Source organism: Nematostella vectensis, chromosome 13 (assembly GCF_932526225.1).
Source record: "Nematostella vectensis chromosome 13, jaNemVect1.1, whole genome shotgun sequence".
Lineage (NCBI taxonomy): Eukaryota > Metazoa > Cnidaria > Anthozoa > Actiniaria > Edwardsiidae > Nematostella > Nematostella vectensis.
The window spans coordinates 3,174,139-3,190,275 of record NC_064046.1 but is presented as its reverse complement, the minus strand read 5'-3'; positions in this window follow the sequence as shown (position 1 = coordinate 3,190,275).

Genomic DNA, 16,137 nt, shown 5'->3' with positions numbered 1-16,137 from the left:
TAAGTACGCGCGAAAATTAAGCAGAATAAGGTAATATAACGATGCAAAAGCGAATTCTGTCAGATGCAAAATAGCTGAGCAAATACAAGACTTGACGGTGGCCAGAAATCCTGCCTATGGAAGACACTGGAATCCGAAGATGAGTTTCACGACCAGTCGAAAAACAATTCTAAAAATAAAATCTTGCAGACTGTTAGAACTGTATATATACTGCTATACGACGCAGTTTGAATGAAACTAGAGGAACAACTGCTGAAACAAAAGATGTTCATTCAAAAAAGTATTTTGTGCGGTCTTCAAGTTGAAATCAGGACGTAAGATTGCATTTATATGGCTCTCAAAATGAATAAGTTGATTAAGATTCCGAGAAAAAAAAACGTTTTCAGAGATTATTTGACCACGCGTTGTTGAGCACTGATCATATATTGCAAATTGTATCTGAGGGAACAACCCCGTAACTAGACAAAACAAAAATGGAAAATGAAAAAAAATTAAAAGTCTGCTGATCCCTTGAAACAGGCAGGAAGTGGTTGCCATGCCAATAAACACAAATAAAAACCTTGCAAATTGTCGGTTTTACTTTACGTTCTTACTCCTGGGAAGTTGTGTTTCTTTTTGTGTTTTGTTGGGGGGAGGGGTGGGGGCTCCAAAACCAGACGGGGGGACATGACGGAAAAACCTGGAAAACGCGCAATTCCAGATAGAGAGAGAAGACACAATTTCTTCAGTGGCTATAGGTTCCTTGTATTACGGACTGATTTTTAATACACAAATAACGTGAGGCCGAAGTGCACATAACCAGATTTTGGCTTCTTAATTTTTCCTTGATCATCATTGCCCTGTGTATCAGCTCAGGGAAGAAAAGCTCAAATTTCAATGACACTTTACAAGAAGTCGCACTTGATATTTTGTTTGCTATAAGTTTCTAAGAGAAATTCAGAGAAATTCTCTGACTTATTCGATGTGAAATGGGCTTTTTTAAAGTGCCACGTCATGTTTTTTTCCGTCATGTCAGACGGGGTGATTGCCGGCACCGATTTCAACTCGAAGGAATAGCATATTGGGTGTGGTTAACAAAAATTCTTACCTTTAAGAGATAGCAAATGGGGTGTGGTTGAAGGAATTTTTAACCCTAAACAAGTACTGTACTTACATGGCTGTTCCGAAAACATGGTGAAAATACTATTAACAACTTAATCTCTTGATACAATCTTGATACAATGAGAAACGGCTTTTTGGGCCCCCTCCTGTTAAAAATTCTCGCTACGCCGTTGTATCTTAAAGAGTAGCGATTTATTTGTATGGTGCCGACGCCCCATCACAGCCTTTGGGATTTTATGTTATGAATGTGTGTCATTGTGAGAGATAGGATAGCTGAGGCTGAATTTAATCAATAAATCTTTTGATGTCCTTCTCACTGGGAGCACATGAGCATTTCTGAGGTAAGTACCAGTGGAAGTACGAAGGTTCGAGGGAGGACTATGAACGCATGTTCATACTCCTTCCATTGACACTGACCCTCCGCAAAAAAAATATGCGTCACTAACTAACGCCAGGGCTATGTAAAGGGGTGGAGAACCTGTGATATAATACATTGGATGGAAAGTATGATTGATTGGAAGGCATAGAAGGTGCCTCAGGCAGTCGCCATGCAACTCATGCCTGACCATGGAACACAGCTTACATAGATAGGTACTGGGATACCTGTGGTAGCCCAGTTATAAAATGCAACTGTTTTTTTTTTCGTTCCTAACAACGTGCATTATTGCGCAATGCCCAGGAAGCCCATGCGCCCCTGTGTATCTCTTTTTTTTTAGCGTACTCATGTTCTACGTCATCGCAATACCTAGGTATCAGAATACTTTCTGCATAATTTAAAACTGTATCATAGCCTCCATCTTGAATTTTAAGATTCCAGCTCTCAGATCCATGTTATTTCTGGAATTAAAGGCCCCATTCGCGAATTAATAACTGCATATTTAACCATAGCCTCAATTTCTACAAAGTTATTGGGGAAAATTATCTCAGCTTGGATTGATGTCGCTGTATTTACTCATGTTAATACATATGCGACCCAAGAGAAGAGACCCGAGACACGTGATGCTCAAGATAAGAATTATGTGCTGACTGCTTTAGACTCATACAATTTACTTCTGTAGTGTACTACCGGATATGACGTTGTGCTTGTTATAGTGTTGCGGTGCATTATGGAATAGGATCTGCTTGAGTAAAACCGCCATCTTGGACAGAGATGATTTAAGTGTGTGTGTGTTGTCTTGATTGATCATTCCTTGACCTACAACATCACATTTTTGCGAAGAGGATAAAAAAGGAAGGACTATCATCACTTCAGCACAAATTTAAAAGATGGCCGCTTGTCTTGCTGGACTTCCTGCACCGAAGGAATTCGACACAGTTGGCGATCCTGCCACACTCCAGCAACGATGGGACGTGTGGACCAAGCAATTTGAACTGTGCAGCGTCAGGAGTTTCCAATGACAAACAACAGCGAGCGTTACTTCTACAACTTGCTGTAGACGGGATACGGGGATTTTGTAAAGCTATCCAAGATGCTAATAAGGGCGATGATAAGGACTACAAAATAGCGATGGAAGTCCTCACCTAACATAAACTTAAGAAAAACGTCTTAAGTTTAAAAAGGCGGGTGAGCGAATTAACAACTACATTACTAGGTTAAAAGCCTAGCCGAATATAATGAAGAAAAGGATAATCAAATCAGTGATCGGGTCCTGTTACATATCCAGGATAAGGTCCTAAAGGCCAAGCTCTATAGAGAAGAGGACCTTACCCGTAACAAACTCGTTGACATTGTCACGACTTACAATGATAGGGGAGCGCTTATTCTTGTACCAGATACAGCAGGTGTAAACAGAACCCATACACCTACAGTCCCCCAACCCGAGAAGTTTACTGGCCGCTGCAATCGGTGCAATAAGCTCGGTCACCTGGCAAAGGTCTGTCGCTGAAGTAAAGACCATCAATGCACAACATGCGGCGATATCGGTCATTTGTAAGTGTGCTGCAAGTCCGCAGAGCCCCTAAGCAATGAGAAAAACAGTTTAATGGACGTGGGCCCAATCACATCCTAAAGAACAACCCCAGAGGAAAAAAACCTGTCAATAACGTACTCGATCCCGCGGAAGATGTCAATGCAGAGGAAGATGCCTCTGACTATTATGCATTCTACACAGGTGACGATCAAGCACAATGGCACTGTTGGTAGAAGATAAGATTATTGACACTACAGTGGGAACCTCTATATAACGGACCTCTATTAAGCGGACACCCTCTATTCAGTGGACACCATCCAAAGTCCCGATTTTTTTGCCACTTAAATTCAGTGAATGATACCTCCATTAAGCAGCGGACACCTCTATTAAGCGGACGCGGACACATTTCACGGTCCTGTCTTAAACAATCTATGTATTTTTTACCTCTATTCAGCGGACACCGTGGTTACCTTTTTCGAGAATTCTTATAATAATTTCATGGAACCGGCCAAACGACATAACCATTAACAATACACTTTGCTTAGAAACTTTATTTTACAAAAAGTAAGCAAAATACGCTGAGACTTGTAGAGCTCGAAGTGATGAATGACGGTACTTGAAACTCTTCATTAGACATATTAGAGGGGATTTAAGATTACTGTACTCTGTCAAAGAAAGACACTAACGTGCTTCAACAAACGACGTATGTTGTCTTCATGGATCGCTCCCCTCACGCGGTTCTTGGCATTGTATTTAATAGCAACAATAATGCCACGTGCTATCTGAGCTGTCAAAATGGTGTTTGCAAAATTCCCAACGCCGAATGGAATTTCATGTGAGGTCTAACTTGTTATTTCTAGTCATGGCTAAGCGAAATCGAACATGCATTGATTTGAATAGAAAAACTGAACTCTTAACGATACCGTAGACCCAAATGGCTTCATTTCGGGTGAATTTTTTTTTATTATGCCATTTGATGACAATAGGCATACTCTAGATGTTAGCAAAAAATACCACCAAAATCTTAAATACTCCGCCAGATATTAAAGAAAAACCGAATTCGAACGAGTGTAGCGTTATTCTCGAAGGCGTCAATTATCCCATAATCCTGTTTACATAGCTCAAAGTCCCGCGACTACTAACAAAAGGTAAAAATAGTAATTGAGTAAGGAGTGACTTATGGAAGATGGTAAATAGGGTGGTGTGGATTACTAAGAAGCTAAACGGTTTCTTCACGCCGGTTGAGGCCACCGGGTTAAAGAGTGCCAGCGCGAGCTATCAGTGTGGCTTCTCTTGCTTTGCGGATGGAGTCGCGGTTATTTCTTATTTTTTCAATAGGTATGAGCTCTATGTCAGAAGCGGAGTGGTTAGGTTTTAGGAAGTGTTCAGCGGCGTGGGTTGGTATGGATCGAGATTAGGCTCCATCCGACTCATAATGCATGAGATAGTAGGGACAAAAGAGACGACCCTGACATTAGCAGAAGCTACATGCATGGTGAACGTCTTCGTCAATTCGGCCAAGACAAAGGGCACGAGGGACTGTCTCTTCTTTTTGCTCGCGCAAATGACATTCTGTATTCTTTACAATTAGCAGGACAAAAGAATCTACTACGGTAGATAGTTTTTTTAAATAGGGATCGCAGTCTCTACCTTTTGACTTCATGATTTGTAACTTCGTGTACACTTCGCCATTGTTTTGTTTCAGGTGTTATACAGTACACCAAATGCTGTAGACAATCGCGTCTCAAGCAATATGAAAATTGCGCGAAAAATGTACGGAGACTACTAGTAATGCACTCTAAGGTAAAGTCAATAAAAAATGTGTTTACTCTTGAATTTGATCGAAAAAAAGTCGACCTCCATTAAGCGGACACCTCTATATAACGGACACTTTTCACGGTCCCGAGGGTGTCCGTTATATAGAGGTTCCACTGTATTATAGAATCAGGAGCTAATTGTAATCTCATGTCTATGGAAACCTTTGACTCTCTGTCAGGGGGGAGGGGAGTTGGTTTGACCACTTGTACAAACCAGATTTTTGCATATTCATGTTACAAGGTCTTGCAGCTTAGCGGAAGCTGTAAAGTAAAGGTCTGCATACCTCAGACAAACACCTCAGCAGTTTTTGAACTTTTAGTTGTTTCAGGCAAAGCCGCAACCCTTCTAGGGTGTAAAGTATCTATCTGAGGCATTCTTAAAGTATGGGTATATAATTGTGAGAGCCTCAATGCCAGGCTAGATAACAAGGCTGGTCTTAGGTTAAAATACCCTAGTGTTTTTAATCCAGTTGCGTAGCCGCTGCGCAAGAAACCTTTCTCTCGAAGGCAAAAGGTCACAAAGAAGCTGGAGGAGCTCGAGGGTCTCGGAGTCAATGAAAAGGTTGAGACACCAACTAGCTGGGTGAGCGCCCTGGTCGCAGTGGAAAAGGCCAATGGAGACATACGCCTTTGTCTGGACATGCGACAAGCTAATAGAGCACTCCCGAGGGAAAAACACTCAATACCAAGTGTTGTCCACTGGTCGCAGTGGAAAAGGCCAATGGAGACATACGCCTTTGTCTGGACATGCGACAAGCTAATAGAGCACTCCCGAGGGAAAAACACCCAATACCAAGTGTTGTCCACTGGTCGCAGTGGAAAAGGCCAATGGAGACATACGCCTTTGTCTGGACATGCGACAAGCTAATAGAGCACTCCCGAGGGAAAAACACCCAATACCAAGTGTTGTCCACTGGTCGCAGTGGAAAAGGCCAATGGAGACATACGCCTTTGTCTGGACATGCGACAAGCTAATAGAGCACTCCCGAGGGAAAAACACCCAATACCAAGTGTTGTCCACTGGTCGCAGTGGAAAAGGCCAATGGAGACATACGCCTTTGTCTGGACATGCGACAAGCTAATAGAGCACTCCCGAGGGAAAAACACCCAATACCAAGTGTTGTCCACTGGTCGCAGTGGAAAAGGCCAATGGAGACATACGCCTTTGTCTGGACATGCGACAAGCTAATAGAGCACTCCCGAGGGAAAAACACCCAATACCAAGTGTTGTCCACTGATCGCAGTGGAAAAGGCCAATGGAGACATACGCCTTTGTCTGGACATGCGACAAGCTAATAGAGCACTCCCGAGGGAAAAACACACAATACCAAGTGTTGTCCACTGGTCGCAGTGGAAAAGGCCAATGGAGACATACGCCTTTGTCTGGACATGCGACAAGCTAATAGAGCACTCCCGAGAGAAAAACACCCAATACCAAGTGTTGTCCACTGGTCGCAGTGGAAAAGGCCAATGGAGACATACGCCTTTGTCTGGACATGCGACAAGCTAATAGAGCACTCCCGAGGGAAAAACACCCAATACCAAGTGTTGTCCACTGGTCGCAGTGGAAAAGGCCAATGGAGACATACGCCTTTGTCTGGACATGCGACAAGCTAATAGAGCACTCCCGAGGGAAAAACACCCAATACCAAGTGTTGTCCACTGGTCGCAGTGGAAAAGGCCAATGGAGACATACGCCTTTGTCTGGACATGCGACAAGCTAGCACTCCCGAGGGAAAAACACCCAATACCAAGTGTTGTCGAAACCCTACAATTTCAGGTGCCAGGGTGTTTTCCAAACCTGATCTCAACATAGCATTCCACCAAATAGAGCTGCATCCTGACTCCCGTGACATCACTACCTTTGCAGCTCCCACGGGCTTGTACCGTTACTGCGGATTATTGTTCGGTGTATACATGGCAAGCGAAAAATTTCAGAACATCGTCCTGCAGACCCTAAAGAGCTGTCCTGGCACTCACAACCTCCATGATGATATCCTTGTGGTCGGAAAGAGCCAACAGGAGCATGACAAAAACCTCAATGGTGTCCTCCTGAGGCCAGCGGAAAGTGGCCTCACTCTCAATTATAAGAAGTGTATCATAGGAGCCCCAAGTATGGTCTACATGGGAGACACGTTGCCTGCCGAGGGACTGAAGATTTCAGAGAAGAGAGTTGAAGCCATTGCTCAAGCACCAGCACCCCAGAATCAGCACGAGGTAAGAAGCTTCTTGGGGACAGTTCAGTTTTGTGCTAAGTTTATCCCCAAATTTGCTACCATAGCAACTCCACTGTGGAACTTGAATAATAATAATAATGCAAAGTGGGGGTGGGACCCCAGGCAGGAAGAAGCACTTAATCGCATTAAAGAGCTATAAACACATGCGCCAGTTATGGCATATTTCACACAGGGTGCAGAGACAAGGATCACTACAGATGCATCCCCTGTGGGTCTTGGTGCCATTCTAGAGCAACGCCAACAAGATGGAGCGTTCAAGCCGCTGTACTATGCCAGCCGGAAGCTTACCGATGTGGAACAGCGCTACTCCCAGTTCGAGAGGGAGGCCCTTAATGTAAAGTTGGCATGCGCAAAGTTCTATAATTTCTTATATGAAAGAGAGTTTGAGCTGCGCACTGACCACCAACCTTTGTTCACCGTTTAAGGACCAACGCCAAAGCCTTCATCCGCCCGTATTGAGCGCTGGCTGTTGTATCTACAGTTTCCAGTACACAGTATCACACATGAAGGGGACAGATAATGCAGCTGATGCTCTGAGCCGGCTACCGGTGGGAGACGACAACCAGCAAGACGCCAAAGCCACAAAGGCTTTTGCCTGCAGTATTGCTGCTCAGTCAGTACCTGCAGCCCTAACCCCTTAACCCCAAGGGAGGTAGAGCTAGCATCTGAGCTTGATGCAACCCTGAGTCAGGGACGCCATTAGGACAGATGATTGAACACATCTGTCTAGGACTATGTACAAAGCCATGTCCCTGGAACATTGGTCCCTTGGACAACTAGTCATGCGAGGAAGTAGAATTGTTATGCCGGAAGCACTGTGAAAGGTGACAAGCTGGCACATGAGGTCACTAAGGTATGACCCGCACCAAGGCCAGACTTCGCGAAAAGCTCTGGTGGCCTCAAATAGGCAAGCAGGTTTAGCAAACCACCAGGGCTTGTCAGCCTGAGCCAGCAAAGTCTACCTATCTGCCAGAAGTGCCATGGTGTGACTTGGCAGTTGACTTATAGTTGAGATCCCTAGAGACAACCATCTCTTGGTGATTGTTGATAACTGTTCCCGCTGGCCGGAAGTGATAGCACTTAGGAAGACTGATGCCAAGCATGTCGTCCTAGCCATGGAGGCGGTGTTCAGGACACATGGCCTCCCACTAAGTGTGCAGAGCGACAATGGCCCGCCATTCGCATCAAACAAGTTTGAAGACTTCTTAGACTACCTTGGCATTGATCACCAGAAGAGAATTCCCTATTGGCCTCAGAGCAATGGAGAGGTTGAAGGTTGCAACAGGACCATAATGAAGATACTGAGGATTGCTGAACTCGTAGGAGTTCATTGGAAAAAGGCCCTGGAGGACTTCCTGTTCCAATGCCGCAGCACCCCTCACACGTCGACTGGTCCCCAGGGGAGATGCTCTCTCCAGTGGAGATGCTAACGGGGAGACCACTCAGGAACAAACTGCCCAAACTGCATTAGCCAAAAGACAAAGCTACCGAAGCAATGTGGCAGCGGCGCCTTAGGTAGAGAGATGCGTTGGCCAAGCTACGTCAGCGTGAGTATGCTGTTTTACAAAGGGCTGCTCAGCCAAGTGACATATCGGAAGGTGATGAAGTGCTGCTCAAACAGGACCTCAGAAACAAACTTTCTCCTGCTTTCCAGGCAGAGCCATATAAGGTGATCCAAAAAACATGGTAATGCTGTGGTAATGTGATAAGATAATGAAAATGCGAAACACGGCACACATGAAGAAATTCGTCCAGAGGGTGCAGATGAGCCAGACATTCCAGAGACCACGGTGAAAGATAAAGTAGGAACCAGTCCAAGCTGACCCCGAACCTCCTCCTGCTGACCTGCGGTGGTCAGATTATGTCATGATTATGTCATGTCGTAAGACAAGCATTCCAAACTTTTGTTAGGTTCATGTCCTTAGTCATAGTGTAGATGTACTTCCTAGCTATGTTAAGCTCATTTTAGACGAACTATAGAAATAGTTGTGGGATGTAGTGTACCGGATGTAGTGTACCGGATACGACGTTGTGCGGTGTCGCGGTGCATTATGGAATAAAATGTGCTTGGGTAAAACCGCCATCTTGGACAGAGATGATTTAAAGTGTATGTGTGTATGACCTACGACACCACAACTTCAACACGTAATTAAATGTGCTCCGGAAAGTCATGAATGGACTTGAGGTATTTAACTTAATCTATTTTGAAGTGGAAGTAAGTTTGAAACAATTGATTGAAATCGTCCCCTACAAATCGCTTTGTTGATCAATAAATCCCAAAGACCGGTTACCCATACGCATAAGATGAATTTTGTTTTCTTACTATAAAATATCTTGATCTCTCTCATTGAATGACATATCTGAGACAAGGTTTATTAGAATATCAAGCAGTTTTCATCAATAAGCGTCAAAAATCTTTTACTAGAATTGTTTAAAAGCCTGCTTTGGCCTTGATTTCTATTAAGAGGTAAACATGTCAGTAGTCATGTGTAAGATATGGAAATCTATGGAAATTATTTTGGTACTTTGATGTTTTTTTGTATTTTGGTGCTTCCTTTAGATAGAAGCTTTGTTATTTCCCTAAAATACCTTCATCCCTCATTGAATGTCATTTTATTTTTATGGAACGTTTTGAATAAAATCATAGATAATTGTGTTACCTTTGTAGTTTTGTTGATCTTGAAAATATGTACTTAAATGCTCTAATTTCAATCAAGTCTGGATATTCTATAGCCCTTTTATTTGACTTCAAAATAAATAAATGTTGCTGTTTACTTAGCACTTACATAAATAAAATAATATATTTCAATAAAATTATATTGTTAATACAATATGACTCGCTTTGGGTGTTAAAATAAATTTACCCCTAAATGATTACACATTGAAGGCTGTGGACCAAAGAAATTTTTAAGAAATGACAATTTCAAAACACATTCTCAGCTTTCTTTAATTTTATTTTGGTGATAGCTCTGCTGTGGGGATAGTATTTGTAAGATTTTTACACCATAAAAGATAGGAGCACACCTCGAGTCCCCCCCTCCCATCTGAAGAGATGATGCTCTTATATTACCTTTCTTGCCCCAATCAGTGTTGTGATATGGCATTTACAATAAAAAGTGGGCAGTAAAATCTTTGTCATACATGTCAGAACACAGGGCCGAAACAAGTTGCAGATCTCAGGTATCTCAGTCAACTCTGCACGCAGGGTCTAGTCGAAATGAACAAAAGTAGCAGAAAATGAAGTCACATGATGCGTTTTAAAACTAAATATGTATGCACCAATTTATATAATTAGAAGCTCCATAAGTCCTCGCATGGGTCCAAGCAGAACGACAGTAATGAGAATGACGGTAGTAGATGTGTTTATTCATTTCTTGATACGTGATGCACCCAGCTGCGTAGAATTTGACCAGTCACAGCAGAAAGTACGCACAAAAACCACAGGAAAACTTCATTCTCTTTGCCAATACATCAGGGATCACTATTTTAAATTGAAATTTTTGGAGGCGTATCACCTTCATAGCAGCTGTTGATTGTAAGAATTCGCTGCAACACAAAAATGTTACGTTAGATTCATTAGTAGCCGAAGCTCGAATTGATCAAGGTGACGCAAAGCTAGGAGCGAAGACGTCATTGATTTAACACGGCTAAAAAAGCATTTGTTTGTTTTCTGTTTTGATTGTTTCTCAATTTTTTTTATTACAAAAAAACTTCCTGGGGAAGTGCGTTTTGTTGGTCTTTCCGAAAAATAATAGCGAGATTTAAAGACCTTGCACTCGTTAGCTTTTATTTTTTTTCTGCTATCCCTTTTATTTTTCTTCCTTTAAAAAGATAACGTTTAACTGAATATTCATTAGAAATAAAAGTGTTTTTATAAACGACCTTCAAATCATAGAAGAAGTTTTATAGAGCTTTTTGTGGTTTGTGAGTTTTTGTCGCTAGTGAAAGTCAGCCATGACGTTTTCCCTGACCCGACAATACAAAAATTTGCCATCGATTTCTTTATTAAAATGTTCCTAGTATTTACAAAAAATCATACCTCTGTCTCGTATTTAAAGATAATAAATTAAATTGTTTATTTACAAAGTCATAAAAAATCTATGTAGATTTTTTTATCTATGAATAGATTTTTTAGGATGCAACGTTCTGATAGGTGCTTGTTAGCATATTGTCCATAGTTCAAGTTTTTCCCGTTATATAGAGTGTTTTTCTTTCTTCGTTGCCGTTGTGAGGTTTCCATATTAGAAATAATCGACAATTCAATGTTTTCTTTCATTTAGCTCTTTCCGCTTTCTTCTCTCAAATACCGTACTCTCTGCGGTACCAGTTTAAAATATCTCTGTCCATTGCTTGTTTCTCGGCTATTTTTTCTTGGAAGTCGGCCTTTATTTTCGGAGTAGATGTAGAGTACGAAGAGTTAAAGTCAGGATCGCTCTGCGCCGGGATAAAGTCCTGCAAGCCAACTATTGCGAAAGCTCGCATGTCCTCCGCGAGTGCAGCGCTTTGTGGCCTTGTATTTACTCGGCGATCCTCTTTCGCTCTACTATTCTCGGTAAAACCGTCCAAAATAGAATTGTTCATTATAAGAGATAAATCACCAGCTGTTGTACGATGAAACATTTTTCTTCGCTGGTTTCGTAGGTCTGGTGAGTCTAGCATTTTCTCCTCGAGACTTGAGTTACCGCATCGAGTTAGGAATGATTCCATTGATGATTGCTTTTTCAACTGTTGAATTTTATACGGCGTTTTAGCCTGCAGTGCTGCGATTTCCGCGTGGAAATCCGTTATGAACTTCGCTCCTGTTCCAAAGTAACGGAATACTGAGCCAGTGTTCTTTCGTTTGACCATAGAGATCACACTGACCAAACATTTCATGCCGTACCCAATTTATACCGCCATAGCACGTAACCGGCCAATCAGGATTCTCCAAGCCACTGAACTAATTAAATTGGGAAATCAGCCAACTTTCTAGCAGACCTTCTAACCAAAGAATGCATTAAATATTCAAAAATGGGGTCACGTACACAGAAAATGCAATTTCCTCTCGCAGTGTCGAGGTTGATTCACTTTTAAAAATAATACGGATTGAGTGTATTTAGGTCGCTTTCGATAAGGAATGGAATTGGGCATATTATAGTCCCTTTTTTGGAGGAACGTTTGTATGCGTCCTTATCACCTTTTTCAAGCTGACATAATGAGAGATAATATTCCAAAGTGTGTCAATTTAGTTCACTAAAAGCTTTAAATGCAAACCCAGGAAAACGAATTTGTGGCCCTTTTATCAATATGTGAAACTAAAGTTTACGATAAATTCTGCTAACATATTTTTTATCAAAAACGTAAATCATAACTCCTGTTTGCTATTCATTTAATCCCTCCATAAAAACTTCTTTTTTTTTGTCCACAAAGCGGATAAAAACAATAGATCTCCCGGAACAAATACCGCAAAATATGATATGCATTTTTAGTCCCCTCCGTGGAGCCATTGCTACAAGATTCTCTACCCGGCTGAGACATCTTTCGTGTTTCCAAATCAACATTTTTTGGTTAGCATTGAAATTATCACTTCTTATCAGTAGATAGAATAAAGGAAACTCTAATGGCAAGACCCATGGGGCGAAATAAGCTATGAAAACATTTGAATGCTATAATTTGGGAAAGATAGCGTATCGTCTTTACAAGAAGTTTCGACAAGTTGTGCAATATTCGAGTATGTATAATTAATTACTTGAGTAAATTGGTTTGAGCTTTGGTGGGACACATTCTTCTAGCACGTTTCTCCACAGAAAAGTCTTCCAGAAACGTTCGTTCATTTAAAGAATGATTGATGTTTTATTGATTCAAGAAAGAGAATTTGCGAAGAACTTGACAGATATTCTTCGAGGTTTTTCTATTTGCAAATCTTAACTTGAGCTTATAAGCGAAAGTCGCAAATGACATATTAGAAAATATTTTCTAGCTTAAGTTCTCATGTTGACTCGAGTCATTAAAATTCAAGGGACATCAAAATTTATTCTTTCTTTTGGCGTTGCAATTTCCGTTTCAGTAAAAATAAAGAATACATATAGCACAAAATACGACCTTGTTCGTGTCAATTCTCTTGGCACAGTAATTAGCTAAAAAAGTAACCTTTTCATTGAAAAAAAAAATCCCAGTCCTTCCTTAAGCTAATTACGCAATTTAAGTAAATTTTTGTCGAAGAACAATATTTTATACCTTTAGCTCTGAAGTCTTCCATGAAAAACTTCAGAGCTAAAGGTATAAAATATTGTTCTTCGACAAAGTTACGATTGCAAAAGCATTGGACACAATGAAATCCATTGTTGAATAACGTTACAGCAATTCCATGAAAATATACTATCTTTGAATCACTCACACGAGTTTATTACAAACACGAGTTTAAATTTTCGTTTTAACGTTCTTGAAAAAAGTGATGGTATTACAATCAGACCAAAACCGAACAGAATAAGTATACGCAAGAAGACCGCAAAGTTACAGCTGCACCCATTATCTGAACAAGCAAAAATTTTAAAGCCTGTAAACCAGTCAAATATAACATTAAATCAGTTAAAAAGAATTTATTATAAAATGGAAAGAAACCCGGGAGAGAATTAATATAGGAAAAAGCTACGTGAAAAATTTCTAACGTTTCTGCTGACTGTTAACAAGGCAAGTCCAGCTTTCAAGACAGGCTTATCTCTGTAGACATACTACTTTCGATTGAAATAATTGTCTTCCGTGACTCCGATGGGTAAATAGAATGTCTTTATGGTGGGTCACGTTCGTACATACATTGTCTAGGTATTATTGAAAAAAATCTAGAATATGTCCAATTAGAACATGCCTAAAGACTTTCTGTTAAACAAAGGGGCAAAAAGAAATTCATATTTCTCCCGCTTATGTCGTTATGTTTTAGGTCAAATTTCAACAGAAGCAAAAGAGAAAAACCATTAAATTTAGTTCCTGTTTCTCATTATAAAAAAAATGAAAATTTTACATGGTACATGCCCTCAAAACAAGTGCTAATCAGATGACAAAAATCTTACTTACGTAATAGCAACAGGGGTTGGGGATGGGACGGCATTGTTTACTTATGTTTGGGCAGTTGTCTAGCCAATTTTAGTATTATTTCTTAGCCTTATTTCTATCACATTCTGTATTGTATTGTACGAAATTATTTTTTTCCTCCAGTATCGGCCACTGGGAACCCCTACAGATGCTAATCCCAAAGAGTCACGTGTATTATCTGATTATGGCACATCATAAAACATTTCACTTTAAAGCATTTCACTTAGTCACTGGAACTGTACGATACAAAACAAAGCTATTGATACTCACACACCTCCTAAACGTCAAAACTAAAGCCTTTCGTCTCTCAGAATGTTCTTTTCTATCTAATCAAAGCCATCCATGACACAATTGTCATATCTCTCGCACGTTTTATACAGTTTACAACATAGGAGCACGTACATTTTTTGACAGGAATTCATCTAAAAAAAAGGCACCTGACTTGCAAAACAAAGACGGCTCCCCCCCCCTCCACACACACTGGATCCACCCCTAACCTGCTCTAGTTTTGAAAAGCTTTTTCAGAATATGTCCGAAATCAACCGAAATAATCCTTCTGAGGTTTTTAATTAATATAATCAGCAAAGGTTATGAGAATCCATTTCCTGCTAGCAGAGGCCTCTTTTCTCTGTATTTCGCTGGGCTGGAGTTCGCGAGGAAAAGAGACCTCTGCCATGGGCCGAAACTGTTTTTGGTAAACTTTTTGGTAAACTTATATCAGCTAATTCCAGAAGAATATACAAAAGCTGTAAACGGTAGATTGGCTCGTAAGTCAAAAGAGAGAAAAATCTGAATGAAGACAAGGCATTGAATGGCTTCTTTTATAATTCGTCGCGTGATATTTCTACGGAGGATGCCGTTTCGAATGCGGGCTTATTATCCAACAGCGGATATACGCTTCCCGCATGCGCTAGTCATTGTGGGCTCAAAAATTGTCCAGTAATTAATGAACGGAGCATGCGCTCTGGAACGCGAACGCCAGCCAAGCGAAATACAGAGAAAAGAGGCCTCTGCTAGCAGGGAAGAGAATCCATTGTATCCATCGAAATAGTACTAACACTAACTCTGGTTACTCCCACATTTGCAAATCCTTGGACAAAGTGTTTAAGGCTTTTTAGCTTCGCTCAAGTACTACTGTGTTTTTTGTGTTAATTGTTTCTCGTTCGCAAAAGGTCGTAAGCAAAGGACGTGGTTTGTTTTCAAAATAGAAAACTCATGTTCTCCCCCGGGGGTCAATCAAATTGCCGAAAATAAATGAAAATCAAATATGATCGATTATATTGGGTTTGGATAACAGAACTGCGAATACTGTTGAGAGCACTACGAAAATGTCTTTTTAACTACTCTGCTCGACTTTTTCGACCGTATGAGAACAATCCAATTCACACTAAGTCTTTAGGGACATTTCTGCTTGTTGTTTACCGTTTTTCGTGCGACGTGATTCAATTAATTAACTTATTGGCGTAGACTCCCCATATACGACTCTTTTATGATTTCAAAACTCCAATTTATTTCTTATTCAGCTCTTCGCGTTCTGCTACACAGCATACGAACATGGCCTTCCGTACGCCAGTGTTTATATCGGGTCTGGCGCAGTCCTTGTCTTATGCTGTATTCCTGCAGCTGTCAAAAATCAAAATAAAGTCTGATAATATATATACAGCCAAATTCGTTTATCGACATTATCTAAAGAACACTCGACATTAACCATTGTTACTATAGAATAACTCTGGAATAATGTACAGAACGAATTTCTTTCACAGCTACACAGTGCCCATTGCAGGGAAAAAGATGTAAAGCGAAGATGGTTGAAGTTTGTTTAGGAATAGGCGACAATAAGTCTTACATGAGAGCATAGAGATAAAAGGTTATTTCTTTTCGATTATTTTTTAATGTCGATTTTAAGATCCCTTTACGACAACAAAATCCCGCGTATGTAAAAGAACCTAACCTCTAAGAACCTGTTAAACTAGAATTCTCCAACAAAACACCATCCCATAAAAC